This window comes from Argopecten irradians, chromosome 9 (genome assembly GCF_041381155.1).
Source record: "Argopecten irradians isolate NY chromosome 9, Ai_NY, whole genome shotgun sequence".
In the NCBI taxonomy this organism is placed as follows: Eukaryota; Metazoa; Mollusca; class Bivalvia; order Pectinida; family Pectinidae; genus Argopecten; species Argopecten irradians.
In genome coordinates, this window is record NC_091142.1 from 43,157,141 (window position 1) to 43,172,731 (window position 15,591).

The 15,591-nt window shown below is 33.5% G+C and overlaps 1 protein-coding gene across 1 annotated transcript in view; it reads left to right on the top strand.

Moving 5' to 3' along the window:
- Positions 1–307: 307 nt before the first annotated feature.
- The window catches only part of LOC138332393 (lysosomal dipeptide transporter MFSD1-like), a 47,311-nt gene continuing 32,027 nt past the window's right edge, over positions 308–15,591 (top strand). The window contains exon 1 of the mRNA XM_069280483.1: positions 308–415. The gene's annotated coding sequence lies outside the window, so the exon portion shown is untranslated. The remainder of the gene's footprint in view (positions 416–15,591) is intronic.

The window sequence follows — 15,591 nt, forward strand, 5'->3', positions numbered from 1 at the left end:
GTATTTAGGAGAACATCCGTTACTGATCATACAGGGACTGTTAAAATGTATTTAGGAGAACATATGTTACTGATTATACCGGGACTGTTAGATGTATTTAGGAGAACATATGTTACTGATTATACCGGGACTGTTAGATGTATTTAGGAGAACATATGTTACTGATTGTACCGGGACTGTTAGATGTATTTAGGAGAACACACTGCCTATACCGGGACTGTTAGATGTATTTAGGAGAACACAGAGCCTTATAAGACAGGTGTACATTCTATACCTATTTGTGCTAAAATTGTTTAATTTATTGACAGAATTCCAACCTCGTCTCCAACACCACAAAGAACCAGCCTCATTGTACAGTATGCCTAGGTCTCGGAGAGGTCCGTTATAATCTACTATTCTCTGTTACCAGATGGACGTAAGTCAGAAAAAACAGCATTATTGCTTTAAAACGAAATAATTGTTGAATGGGAATAAAAGATAATTTTGTACGAACTTAATATGATATTTCGAGGGTACGGAATATTATTGCGTGCAAACCAATTAACTAATTGCCACCTGCAAAAGAAAATATAATTTTGACCTTATTGTCAAATGTTGCATTTTGCTAAACAAAATTCATATCAATATTCTTTGTGTTTTTTCATTAAAAGTAATTTTGTGTTTACATTGATTTATAAAATATATCAATTAAGCATTGATGTTACTATTTTTTAACTTCATCGGGGTATGAAAGAAATTTAATTTGCAAACTGTGTGAATCCGCGTAGCGGATTCTCACAAAAGTTTGCAAACAAAATTTATTTCATAACCCGATGAAGTTAAAAAATAGTGACATCAATACTTATAATTAATTTTATACTCTATTTGATAAAATGACGTATATTTAAATGTAACATTATAGTGGTTTTTCAAGGGATTCTTTTTTCCGAATCAATACGCAACGTCAATGTCTCTATTGTGACGTCACGATAACGTCGGGGTTTCGCGCAATTCTTGGATATTTTTTTTTCATAGTGGTATGCAAAAAAAATATTGGCCAATCAGAAAGCCAGATTTGGTATGAAAACAAAGAAAAATTAATTATTAGCTTGTGCTAATTGAATTTCTATATTTTCATTAAAACTGTTTACATGTATCCATTATTCCTATTTCTAAAATTAATTGACTTTTTATTGAAAAAGACAGCGTTTGTTGTAATATGATTGTACACAATAAATGTATTAAATCTGTATCTAGGATATAAAAGCGCACATACAATGCTAAATTGAATATATGCATTATGCTATAATAAATTGAATACACACATTATAATAATATTAGTTACACTGATTATTTAGTTGAATGCAATCATTATCTTGTTTGTTATGTCCCTTCCCAACCAACGCACGATAATTAAAATTAATATCTACAAAATTGGAATATACAAATACTTAATAGAGTATTAAGAAGCTGGATACATTCTTGTTGCGTAACAAATAGACGATAAATACGTGTTTGTTTGTTTAGGCATAGTTACATGCAGTATAGATAAATACGTATTTGTTTGTTCAGACATAGTTACATGCAGTATAGATAAATACGTATTTGTTTGTTCAGACATAGTTACATGCAGTATAAATCTTTGAAATATCGGCTCGGTGTTATTTTTTAGGAAAGCACCAATATAGATATGTCATGCTGAATTCGGAAATAAGGTGGTAGTTTTTAGCAGTAGTATAAAAAGTTATAAAATTAGTAACATATTTCAGGAATCAAATCTGATGATTAGAAAGTACAATTTAGCTGTGAAAAACAAACACAATGTATCTAAAATATTTAACTCAGAATCTCATAATGTATCTCTTATTTAATGACTGAAATACCTTCACATCGCAAATACTTCACTCTAGAAGTACACGTATATATGTGTAGTATCTTTTAACATATTGGTACGGATTAATACATACACAGTAAACAGAAAAATTGTTTGTTATCGTGACATTATCACGATTCAAATATTGATTATCTATTTCATTAAGTTTTTAACCTTAGGTTTATCTATTTTCCATATTCTGTTATTACCTGTATTATCTGTATTACAGTGCCATGGTTATCGGCCTACCATCCTTAGGTGTATCTATCTACCATATTCTGTTATTACCTGTATTATCTGTTACAGTGCAGTGGTTATCGGCCTACCATCCTTAGGTGTATCTATCTACCATATTCTGTTATTACCTGTATTATCTGTTACAGTGCAGTGGTTATCGGCCTACCACCCTGAGGTGTATCTATCTACCATATTCTGTTATTACTTGTATTATCTGTTACAGTGCAGTGGTTATCGACCTACAATCCTTAGGTGTATCTGTCTACCATATTCAGTTATTACCTGTATTATCTGTTACAGTGCCATAGTTATCGACCTACCATCCTTAGGTGTATCTATCTACCATATTCTGTTATTACCTGTATTATCTGTTACAGTGCAGTGGTTATCGACCTACCATCCTGAGGTGTATCTATCTACCATATTCTGTTATTACCTGTATTATCTGTTACAGTGCAGTGGTTATCGACCTACCATCCTGAGGTGTATCTATCTACCATATTCTGTTATTACCTGTATTATCTGTTACAGTGCAGTGGTTATCGGCCTACCATCCTGAGGTTTATCTATCTACCATATTCTGTTATTACCTGTATTATCTGTTACAGTGCATGGTTATCGGCCTACCATCCTTAGGTGTATCTATCTACCATATTCTGTTATTACCTGTATCATCTGTTACAGTGCAGTGGTTATCGACCTACCATCCTGAGCTCTATCTATCTACCATATTCTGTTATTACCTGTATTATCTGTTACAGTGCAGTGGTTATCGACCTACCATCCTTAGGTGTATCTATCTACCATATTCTGTTATTACCTGTATTATCTGTTACAGTGCCATGGTTATCGACCTACCATCGTTAGGTGTATCTATCTACCAAATTCTGTTATTACCTGTATTATCTGTTACAGTGCAGTGGTTATCGACCTACCATCCTTAGGTGTATCTATCTACCATATTCTGTTATTACCTGTATTATCTGTTACAGTGCCATGGTTATCGACCTACCATCCTGAGGTGTATCTATCTACCATATTCTGTTATTACCTGTATTATCTGTTACAGTGCCATGGTTATCGACCTACCATCCTTAGGTGTATCTATCTACCATATTCTGTTATTACCTGTATTATCTGTTACAGTGCAGTGGTTATCGACCTACCATCCTGAGGTGTATCTATCTACCAGATTCTGTTATTACCTGTATTTTCTGTTACAGTACAGTGGTTATCGGCCTACCATCCTGATGTGTATCTATCTACCATATTCTGTTATTACCTGTTTCATCTGTTACAGTGCAGTGATTATCTACATACCAGCCATATGTGTGTCTATCTACCATATTTTGTTATTACATGTATTATCTGTTACAGTGCAGTGGTTATCGACCTACCATCGTCAGGTGTATCTATCTACCATACTCTCTTATTACCTGTATTAAATGTTACAGTGCAGTGATTATCGGCCTACCATCGTTAGGTGTATCTATCTACCAAATTCTGTTATTACCTGTATTATCTGTTACAGTACAGTGGTTATCGGCCTACCATCCTTAGGTGTATAGGTATTCTGTTATTACCTTATTATCTGTTACAGTGCCATGGTTATAGACCTACCATCATTAGGTGTATCTATCTATTATATTCTGTTATTACCTGTATTATCTGTTACAGTGCCATGGTTATCGGCCTACCATCCTTAGGTGTATCTATCTACCATATTCTGTTATTACCTGTATTATCTCTTACAGTGCAGTGGTTATCGACCTTCCTTCCTTAGTTTTATCTATCTACCATATTCTGTTATTACCTGTATTATCTGTTACAGTGCAGTGGTTATCGACCTACCATCCTCAGGTGTATCTATTTTCCATATTCTGTTATTACCTGTAATATCTGTTACAGTGCAGTGGTTATCGACCTACCATCCTTAGGTGTATCTATCTACCATATTCTGTTATTACCTGTAATATCTGTTACAGTGCAGTGGTTATCGACCTACCATCCTGAGGTGTATCTTTTTTCCATATTCTGTTATTACCTGTATTATCTGTTACAGTGCCATGGTTATCGAACTACCATTCTGAGGTGTATGTATCTACCATATTCTGTTATTACCTGTAATATCTGTTACAGTGCAGTGGTTATCGACCTACCATCCTTAGGGTGTTATATCTACCCATATTCTGTTATTACCTGTATATTATCTGTATTACAGTGCCATGGTTATCGACCTACCATCCTTAGGTGTATCTATCTACCATATTCTGTTATTACCTGTATTATCTGTTACAGTGCCATGGTTATCGACCTACCATCCTTAGGTGTATCTATCTACCATATTCTGTTATTACCTGTATTATCTGTTACAGTGCAGTGGTTATCGACCTACCATCCTTAGGTGTATCTATCTACCATATTCTGTTATTACCTGTATTATCTGTTACAGTGCCATAGTTATCGACCTACCATCCTTAGGTGTATCTATCTACCATATTCTGTTATTACCTGTATTATCTGTTACAGTGCCATAGTTATCGACCTACCATCCTTAGGTGTATCTATCTACCATATTCTGTTATTACCTGTATTATCTGTTACAGTGCAGTGGTTATCGACCTACCATCCTGAGGTGTATCTATCTACCATATTCTGTTATTACCTGTATTATCTGTTACAGTGCAGTGGTTATCGACCTACCATCCTTAGGTGTATCTATCTACCATATTCTGTTATTACCTGTATTATCTGTTACAGTGCAGTGGTTATCGGCCTACCATCCTGAGGTTTATCTATCTACCATATTCTGTTATTACCTGTATTATCTGTTACAGTGCCATGGTTATCGGCCTACCATCCTTAGGTGTATCTATCTACCATATTCTGTTATTACCTGTATTATCTGTTACAGTGCAGTGGTTATCGACCTACCATCCTTAGGTGTATCTATCTACCATATTCTGTTATTACCTGTATTATCTGTTACAGTGCAGTGGTTATCGACCTACCATCCTCAGGTGTATCTATTTTCCATATTCTGTTATTACCTGTAATATCTGTTACAGTGCAGTGGTTATCGACCTACCATCCTTAGGTGTATCTATCTACCATATTCTGTTATTACCTGTATTATCTGTTACAGTGCAGTGGTTATCGGCCTACCATCCTGAGGTGTATCTATCTACCATATTCTGTTATTACCTGTATTATCTGTTACAGTGCAGTGGTTATCGACCTACCATCCTTAGGTGTATCTATCTACCATATTCTGTTATTACCTGTAATATCTGTTACAGTGCAGTGGTTATCGACCTACCATCCTTAGGTGTATCTATCTACCATATTCTGTTATTACCTGTATTATCTGTTACAGTGCAGTGGTTATCGGCCTACCATCCTTAGGTGTATCTATCTACCATATTCTGTTATTACCTGTATTATCTGTTACAGTGCCATGGTTATAGACCTACCATCGTTAGGTGTATCTATCTACCATATTCTGTTATTACCCATCTGTTACAGTGCAGTGGTTATCGGCTACCATCCTTAGGTGTATCTATCTTACCATATTCTGTTATTACCTGTATTATCTGTTACAGTGCAGTGGTTATCGGCCTACCATCCTTAGGTGTATCTATCTACCATATTCTGTTATTACCTGTATTATCTGTTACAGTGCAGTGGTTATCGGCCTACCATCCTTAGGTGTATCTATCTACCATATTCTGTTATTACCTGTATTATCTGTTACAGTGCCATGGTTATCGGCCTACCATCCTTAGGTGTATCTATCTACCATATTCTGTTATTACCTGTATTATCTGTTACAGTGCCATGGTTATCGACCTACCATCCTTAGGTGTATCTATCTACCATATTCTGTTATTACCTGTATTATCTGTTACAGTGCCATGGTTATCGGCCTACCATCCTTAGGTGTATCTATCTACCATATTCTGTTATTACCTGTATTATCTGTTACAGTGCAGTGGTTATCGACCTACCATCCTTAGGTGTATCTATCTACCATATTCTGTTATTACCTGTATTATCTGTTACAGTGCAGTGGTTATCGACCTACCATCCTTAGGTGTATCTATCTACCATATTCTGTTATTACCTGTAATATCTGTTACAGTGCAGTGGTTATCGACCTACCATCCTTAGGTGTATCTATCTACCATATTCTGTTATTACCTGTAATATCTGTTACAGTGCAGTGGTTATCGACCTACCATCCTGAGGTGTATCTTTTTTCCATATTCTGTTATTACCTGTATTATCTGTTACAGTGCCATGGTTATCGAACTACCATTCTGAGGTGTATGTATCTACCATATTCTGTTATTACCTGTAATATCTGTTACAGTGCAGTGGTTATCGACCTACCATCCTTAGGTGTATATATCTACCATATTCTGTTATTACCTGTATTATCTGTTACAGTGCCATAGTTATCGACCTACCATCCTTAGGTGTATCTATCTACCATATTCTGTTATTACCTGTATTATCTGTTACAGTGCCATAGTTATCGACCTACCATCCTTAGGTGTATCTATCTACCATATTCTGTTATTACCTGTATTATCTGTTACAGTGCCATAGTTATCGACCTACCATCCTGAGGTGTATCTATCTACCATATTCTGTTATTACCTGTATTATCTGTTACAGTGCAGTGTTTATCGACCTACCATCCTGAGGTGTATGTTATCTACCATTATATTCTGTTATTACCTGTATTATCTGTTACAGTGCAGTGGGTATCGACCTACCATCCTTAGGTGTATATATCTACCATATTCTATTATTACCTGTATTATCTGTTACAGTGCAGTGGTTATCGACCTACCATCCTGAGGTGTATCTATCTACCATATTCTGTTATTACCTGTATTATCTGTTACACAGCAGTGGTTATCGACCTTCCTTCCTTAGTTTTATCTATCTACCATATTCTGTTATTACCTGTATTATCTGTTACTGTGCAGTGGTTATCGACCTACATATCCTTAGGTGTATCTGTCTACCATATTCAGTTTATTACCTGTATTATCTGTTACAGTGCAGTGGTTATCGACCTACCATCCTGAGGTGTATCTATCTACCATATTCTGTTATTACCTGTATTATCTGTTACAGTGCAGTGGTTATCGACCTACCATCCTGAGGTGTATCTATCTACCATATTCTGTTATTACCTGTATTATCTGTTACAGTGCAGTGGTTATCGGACCTACCATCCTGAGTTATCTATCTACCATATTCTGTTATTACCTGTATTATCTGTTACAGTGCATGGTTACACCTACCACCTGAGGTTTATCTATCTACCATATTCTGTTATAACCTGTATTATCTGTTACAGTGCCATGGTTATCGGCCCTACCATCCTTAGGTGTATCTATCTACCATATTCTGTTATTACCTGTATCATCTGTTACAGTGCAGTGGTTATCAACCTACCATCCTGAGCTGTATCTATCTACCATATTCTGTTATTACCTTATTATCTGTTACAGTGCCATGGTTATCGACCTACCATCGTTAGGTGTATCTATCTATCATATTCTGTTATTACTGTATTATCTGTTACAGTGCCATGGTTATCGGCCTACCATCCTTAGGTGTATCTATCTACCATATTCTGTTATTACATGTATTATCTGTTACAGTGCAGTGGTTATCGACCTACCATCCTCAGGTGTATCTATTTTCCATATTCTGTTATTACCTGTAATATCTGTTACAGTGCAGTGGTTATCGACCTACCATCCTGAGGTGTAATCTATCTACATATTCTATTATTCCTGTATTATCTGTTACAGTGCATGGGTTATCGGCCTACCATCCTGAGGTTTATCTATTACCATATTATGTTATTACCTGTATTATCTGTTACAGTGCCATGGTTATCGGCTAACCATCCCTTAGGTGTATCTATCTACCATATTCTGTTATTACCTGTATCATCTGTTACAGTGCAGTGGTTGTCGACCTACCATCCTGAGCTGTTATCTATCTACCAGATTCAGTGTTATTACCTGTATTTTCTGTTACAGTACTAGTGGGTATCAGGCCTACCATCCTAACGCAATTTATTGTCTATTGTTTTCCTGTACTAGGTGATAGTTATAATCATTGTGTCTATTTGTTTTATCTGTAGGCGATAGTTATCGGCCTAAGATCCTTAGGTTATTGTCTATTTTTTCTGTTTTTCCTGTAGGTGATAGTTATATCTAAACCATTTTGTCTATTTGTTTCCTGTAGGCCGATTGTTATAATCATTTTTGTCTATTTGTGTTTTCCTGTAGATGATAGTTATAACCCATTTTGTCTATTTGTTTTCCTGTAGGTGATAGTTTATAACCATTTTGTCTATCTGTCCTATGTTTTTCCTGTAGGCGTATAGTTATAACAATATTGTCTATTTGTTTTCCTGTAGCCTGATTGTTATACACCATGTTTGGCTATTTGTTTTTCAGTTGTAGGCGATTGCTATATAATCATTGTGTCTATTTGTTTTTCCTGCTAGGTGATAGATTAGTAAACCACTTTGCTATTTGTTTTCCTGTAGGGCGATTGTTATAATCATTGTGTCTATTTGTTTTCCCTGTAGGAGATATTTATAACCATTTTGCTATTTTGTTTTCCTGTAGCTGATAGTTAAAACCATTTTGATTTTTGTTTTCCTGTATTCCTTATAACCATTTTGTCTATTTGGTTTCCTGTAGGTGATAGTTTATCAAACCACATTTTGTCTATTTTGTTTTTCCTGTCGGTGATAGTTATACACCAATTTGTCTATTTTTGTTTCCTATCGGTGATAGTTATCAATCATTTTGTCTTTTGTTTTCCGTAGTTGATTAGTTTAATAACCATTATTTTGATCTATTTGTTTTCCCTGTATTGATAGTAATTCACTCTACACCTCCCGTCTATTTGTTTTTCCTGTAGGTGATTGTTATAAACCATTTTGTCTATCTTGTTTTCCTGTAGGTGATAGTTATAACCATTTTTGTCTATTTGTGTTTTCCTGTAGGGTGATAGTTATAAACCATTTTGTCTATTTGTTTTCCTGTAGCGTGATAGTTATAACCATTTTGTCTATTTGTTTTCCTGTTAGGTTTGATTAGTTATAACCATTTTGGTCTATTTAGTTTTCCTGTAGGTGATAGTTTATAACCATTTTGTCTAATTTGTTTTCCTGTAGATGATAGTTATAATCATTTTGTCTATTTGATTTTTCCTGTAGGCGATATGTTATACTACCATTTTGTCTATTTGTTTTCCTGTAGGTGATAGTTATAACCATTTTGTCTATTTGTTTTCCTGTAGGTGATTGTTATAACCATTTTGTCTATTTGTTTTCCTGTAGGTGATAGTTATAACCATTTTGTCTATTTGTTTTCCTGTAGGTGATAGTTATACACCATTTTGTCTATTTGTTTTCCTGTAGGTGATAGTTATAACCATTTTGTCTATTTGTTTTCCTGTAGGTGATAGTTATAACCATTTTGTCTATTTGTTTTCCTGTAGGTGATAGTTATAACCATTTTGTCTATTTGTTTTCCTGTAGGTGATAGTTATAACCATTTTGTCTATTTGTTTTCCTGTAGGTGATAGTTATAACCATTTTGTCTATTTGTTTTCCTGTAGGCGATTGTTATAACCATTTTGTCTATTTGTTTTCCTGTAGGCGATTGTTATACCATTTTGTCTATTTGTTTTCCTGTAGGCGATAGTTATAACCATTTTGTCTATTTGTTTTCCTGTAGGCGATAGTTTATAACCATTTTGTCTATTTGTTTTCCTGTAGGTGATAGTTATAACCATTTTGTCTATTTGTTTTCCTGTAGGTGATAGTTATAACCATTTTGTCTATTTGTTTTCCTGTAGGCGATAGTTATAACCATTTTGTCTATTTGTTTTCCTGTAGGTGATTGTTATAACCATTTTGTCTATTTGTTTTCCTGTAGGCGATTAGTTATAACCATTTTGTCTATTTGTTTTCCTGTAGGCGATTGTTATAACCATTTTGTCTATTTGTTTTCCTGTAGGTGATAGTTATAAACCATTTTGTCTATTTGTTTTCCTGTAGGTGATAGTTATAACCATTTTGTCTATTTGTTTTCCTGTAGGTGATAGTTATAACCATTTTGTCTATTTGTTTTCCTGTAGGTGATAGTTATAACCATTTTGTCTATTTGTTTTCCTGTAGGTGATAGTTATAACCATTTTGTCTATTTGTTTTCCTGTAGGTGATAGTTATAACCATTTTGTCTATTTGTTTTCCTGTAGGTGATAGTTATAACCATTTTGTCTATTTGTTTTCCTGTAGGTGATAGTTATAACCATTTTGTCTATTTGTTTTCCTGTAGGTGATAGTTATAACCATTTTGTCTATTTGTTTTCCTGTAGGTGATTAGTTATAACCATTTTGTCTATTTGTTTTCCTGTAGGTGATAGTTATAACCATTTTGTCTATTTGTTTTCCTGTAGGTGATAGTTATAACCATTTTGTCTATTTGTTTTCCTGTAGGTGATAGTTATAACCATTTTGTCTATTTGTTTTCCTGTAGGTGATAGTTATAACCATTTTGTCTATTTGTTTTTCCTGTAGGTGATAGTTATAACCATTTTGTCTATTTGTTTTCCTGTAGGTGATAGTTATAACCATTTTGTCTATTTGTTTTCCTGTAGGTGATAGTTATAACCATTTTGTCTATTTGTTTTCCTGTAGGTGATAGTTATAACCATTTTGTCTATTTGTTTTCCTGTAGGTGATAGTTATAACCATTTTGTCTATTTGTTTTCCTGTAGGTGATAGTTATAACCATTTTGTCTATTTGTTTTCCTGTAGGTGATAGTTATAACCATTTTGTCTATTTGTTTTCCTGTAGGTGATAGTTATAACCATTTTGTCTATTTGTTTTCCTGTAGGTGATAGTTATAACCATTTTGTCTATTTGTTTTCCTGTAGGCGATTGTTATAACCATTTTGTCTATTTGTTTTCCTGTAGGTGATAGTTATACACCATTTTGTCTATTTGTTTTCCTGTAGGTGATAGTTATACACCATTTTGTCTATTTGTTTTCCTGTAGGTGATAGTTATAACCATTTTGTCTATTTGTTTTCCTGTAGGTAGGTGATAGTTATAACCATTTTGTCTATTTGTTTTCCTAGGTGATTGTTATAACCATTTTGTCTATTTGTTTTCCTGTAGGTGATAGTTATACACCATTTTGTCTATTTGTTTTCCTAAAGGTGATAGTTATAACCATTTTGTCTATTTGTTTTCCTGTAGGTGATAGTTATACACCATTTTGTCTATTGGTGTTCCTATAGGTGATAGTTATAACCATTTTGTCTATTTGTTTTCCTGTAGGTGATAGTTATACACCATTTTGTCTATTGGTGTTCCTATAGGTGATAGTTATACATCATTTTGTCTATTGGTGTTCCTATAGGTGATATTTATAACCATTTTGTCTATTTGTTTTCCTGTAGGTGATAGTTATAACCATTTTGTCTATTTGTTTTCCTGTAGGCGATTGTTATAATCATTTTGTCTATTTGTGTTCCTGTAGGTGATAGTTATAACCATTTTGTCTATTTGTTTTCCTGTAGGTGATAGTTATACACCATTTTGTCTATTTGTTTTCCTGTAGGTGATAGTTATACATCATTTTGTCTATTGGTGTTCCTATAGGTGATAGTTATACATCATTTTGTCTATTGGTGTTCCTATAGGTGATAGTTATACATCATTTTGTCTATTGGTGTTCCTCTGTAGGTGATAGTTATAACCATTTTGTTTTGTCTATTTGTGTTCCTGTAGGTGATAGTTATAACATCATTTTGTCTATTGTGTGTTCCTGTAGGTGATAGTTATACCATCATTTTGTCTATTTGTGTTCCTGTAGGTGATAGTTATACACCATTTTGTCTATTTGTTTTCCTGTAGGTGATAGTTATACATCATTTGTCTATTGTTTTCCTGTAGGGATAGTTTATACATTTTTGTCTATTGGTGTTTGTCTATGATGTTATCATTTGTCTATTTGTGTTCCTATAGGTGATAGTTATACGCCATTTTGTCTATTGGTGTTCCGTAGGTGATAGTTATACATCACTTTGTCTATTGGTGTTCCTATAGGTGATATTATAACCATTTTGTCTATTTGTTTTCCTATAGGTGATAGTTTATACATCATTTTGTCTATTCTATTTGTTCCTATAGATGATAGTTATACATCATTTTGTCTATTGGTGTTCCTATAGATGATAGTTAAAACCATTTTGTCTATTTGTTTTCCTATAGGTGATAGTTATAACCATTTTGTATATTGGTTTTCCTGTATTCGATGATAGTTATACACATTTTTGTCTATTTGCTGTTCTGTAGGTGATAGTTATACATCATTTTGTGTTCCTAAAGGTGATAGTTATACACCAATTTTGTCTATTTGTTTTCCTATAGGTGATAGTTATACATCATTTTGTCTATTGGTGTTCCTATAGGTGATAGTTATAACCATTTTGTCTATTTGTTGTTCTGTAGGTGATAATTATACACCATTTTGTCTATTTGTTTGTCTATTTTTTTCCTGTAGGTGATAGTCATATAATCATTTTGTATATTGGTGTTTTTATAGGATATAGCTATAAACATTTTGTCTATTGGTGTTCCTATAGATGATAGTTAAAACCATTTTGTCTATTTGTTTTCCTATAGGTGATAGTTATAACCATTTTGTCTATTTGTTTTCCTGTAGGTGATAGTTATAACCATTTTGTCTATTTGTGTTCCTATAGGTGATAGTTATACACCATTTTGTCTATTTGTTTTCCTGTAGGTGATAGTTATACACCATTTTGTCTATTGGTGTTCCTATAGGTGATAGTTATACACCATTTTGTCTATTGGTGTTCCTATAGGTGATAGTTATAACCATTTTGTCTATTTGTTTTCCTATAGGTGATAGTTATTAATCATTTTGTCTATTTGTTGTTCTCTATAGTGATAGTTATATAACTATTTGTCTATTTGTTGTATTGTATACTCATTTTGATATTTGTTCCTATAGGTGATAGTTATAACCATTTTGTCTATTTGTTTTTCCTATAGGTGATAGTTAATACATCATTTTGTCTATTGGTGTTTCTATAGGTGATAGTTATACACCATTTTGTCTATTAGTTTTCCTGTAGGTGATAGTTATACACCATTTTGTATATTTGTTTTCCTATAGGTGATAGTCATACATCTTTTGTCTATTGATGTTCCATAGGTGATAGTAATAACCATTTTGTCCATTTCTGATAGTTTGTCTATTGTTAGGTGATAGTTATAAACCATTTTGTCTATTTGTTTTCCCTGTGATAGTCGATAGTTATTAATAATAGTGTGTATTTTAACCATTTGTGTTCTGTAGGTGATAGTTACATCATTTTGTCTATTGGTTTTCCTGTATTCGATAGTAATACACTTTTTGTCTATTTGTTGTTCTGTAGGTGATAGTCATACATCATTTTTCTATTGTTTTCCTGTATAGGTGATAGTACATACATTATTTTGTCTATTTGTTTGTTCTGTAGGTGATAGTTATACACCATTTTGTCTATTTGTTTTTCCTGTAGGTGATAGTTATAAATATTTTGTCTATTTGTTTTCCTGTAGGTGATAGTTATGCACCATTTTGTCTATTTGTTTTCCTAAAGGTGATAGTTATACACCATTTTGTCTATTTGTTTTCCTGTAGGTGATAGTTATACACCATTTTTTATTTTTTTCCTGTAGGTGATAGTTATACACCATTTTGTCTATTTGTTTTCCTGTAGGTGATAGTTATACACCATTTTGTATATTTGTTTTCCTGTAGGTGATAGTTATAACCATTTTGTCTATTTGTTTTCCTGTAGGTGATAGTTATAACCATTTTGTCTATTTGTTTTCCTAAATGTGATAGTTATGCACCATTTTGTCTATTTGTTGTTCTGTAGGTGAACGTCATACATCATTTTGTCTATTTGTTGTTATGTAGGTGAAAGTTATACACCATATTTTGTCTATTTGTTGTTCTGTAGGTGTGACCATTTTGTATTTTGTTTTCCTGTTAGTTATAACCAGTTTGTCTCTTTGTTGTTCTGTAGGTGATAGTTATACACCATTTTGTCTATTTGTTTTATATGCTGTTTATTGTGATAAATTGTAGTGTCTGGTGGCTACGTCAATTGTTTTAATCACATTTAAATTTTCAGATTGCAATTATTTAACGTATTTTGAGTTAGGACAGCGTTTAAATGTATTCAGAGTCAAAGTCATCATTGCTAAAACTGAACTGAAAAAAACTCCATGTATAGGGTTATAAGGCAGAGATCAAAGGAACTCTATTTCAGATGCTCTATGTTTTACATGACATATCAGTTCTCCTTTAAGACTCATTTAAAGATTTCGGAAGAGAACTTTTACAGAAAATTCTTTCCAATTCTATTCTATGACAGTTGTGTAAATAAACCATCCATGCATGTTACATCTGGCCGCCACTGTTAAATGATTATGACCATAATTTTATACATCGCTGCCTGTTTTTATAAGCATGAATCGTACGAAGTGTTGAGATTTTTTTATAAACAGTTTGCCACATTTCGTCTTAAACAGTGATCCGTTCAATGCACACGGAAGGCATTAAAGTCTAAATAGAAGAAAGATTTTTTTAAACTTGTAAGTGACACCATTCACTAAACCACAAGTATGTGTACTGCCTTCACCCAGTAGGTAGACAAATCGGCGTAAAGTTCGTCGGTTATTGTGTACAGTCCCGATTAGTCGAACTTGTTAAAGGTGACAATGCAAATTAAAAGTATTTAATTGAGATTTTTTTAAAGGGACAATTCAGTTTAAGAGTACAATAAAATTTTCATCTATCTCAGAAACAAACTAGTTCAAACGGAAATAAGATTAGTTGGTTTTACTGTGATATGCCAGAAAAGTCCGATGTAGTGATGTATATGTGAAATGTTCAAACTCGCTTGCTATCCGCCATTACATATTGTGGTAAGACGTTTTGTATGCCTAACCCTGGCCCTTGTAAAGAATTTTTGTCTAGAAGTACTCAAATCTCTCTTACAGCAGCGTGTTTACGGTATTAGGTGCATGTTCTTGTCTAAATATAATTTCACTAACTCCTCAGTGGCTTTGGCTCGGGTATGGATACAGCATACATGTTTTACCTGCTTAATCGTATTGATCAACGATTTGGAATTTCAACGGTATCAATCAAAATAGTTAACAATGTCGTGGAATTTGTCAATATTTCTTGCTATATGTTTCATAAAAAACACAGAACAATACATTTATGTCATATTTTGTTTCGTGGTTATGTAACAGAATAAGCCGCATAAAATTGTCCCTTTAACTAAGTACAATTGTATGTCAAGAATCGTTTATGAGACATTCCCCAGTCCAGGAGAGTCGTTTTTGTTTTTCTCT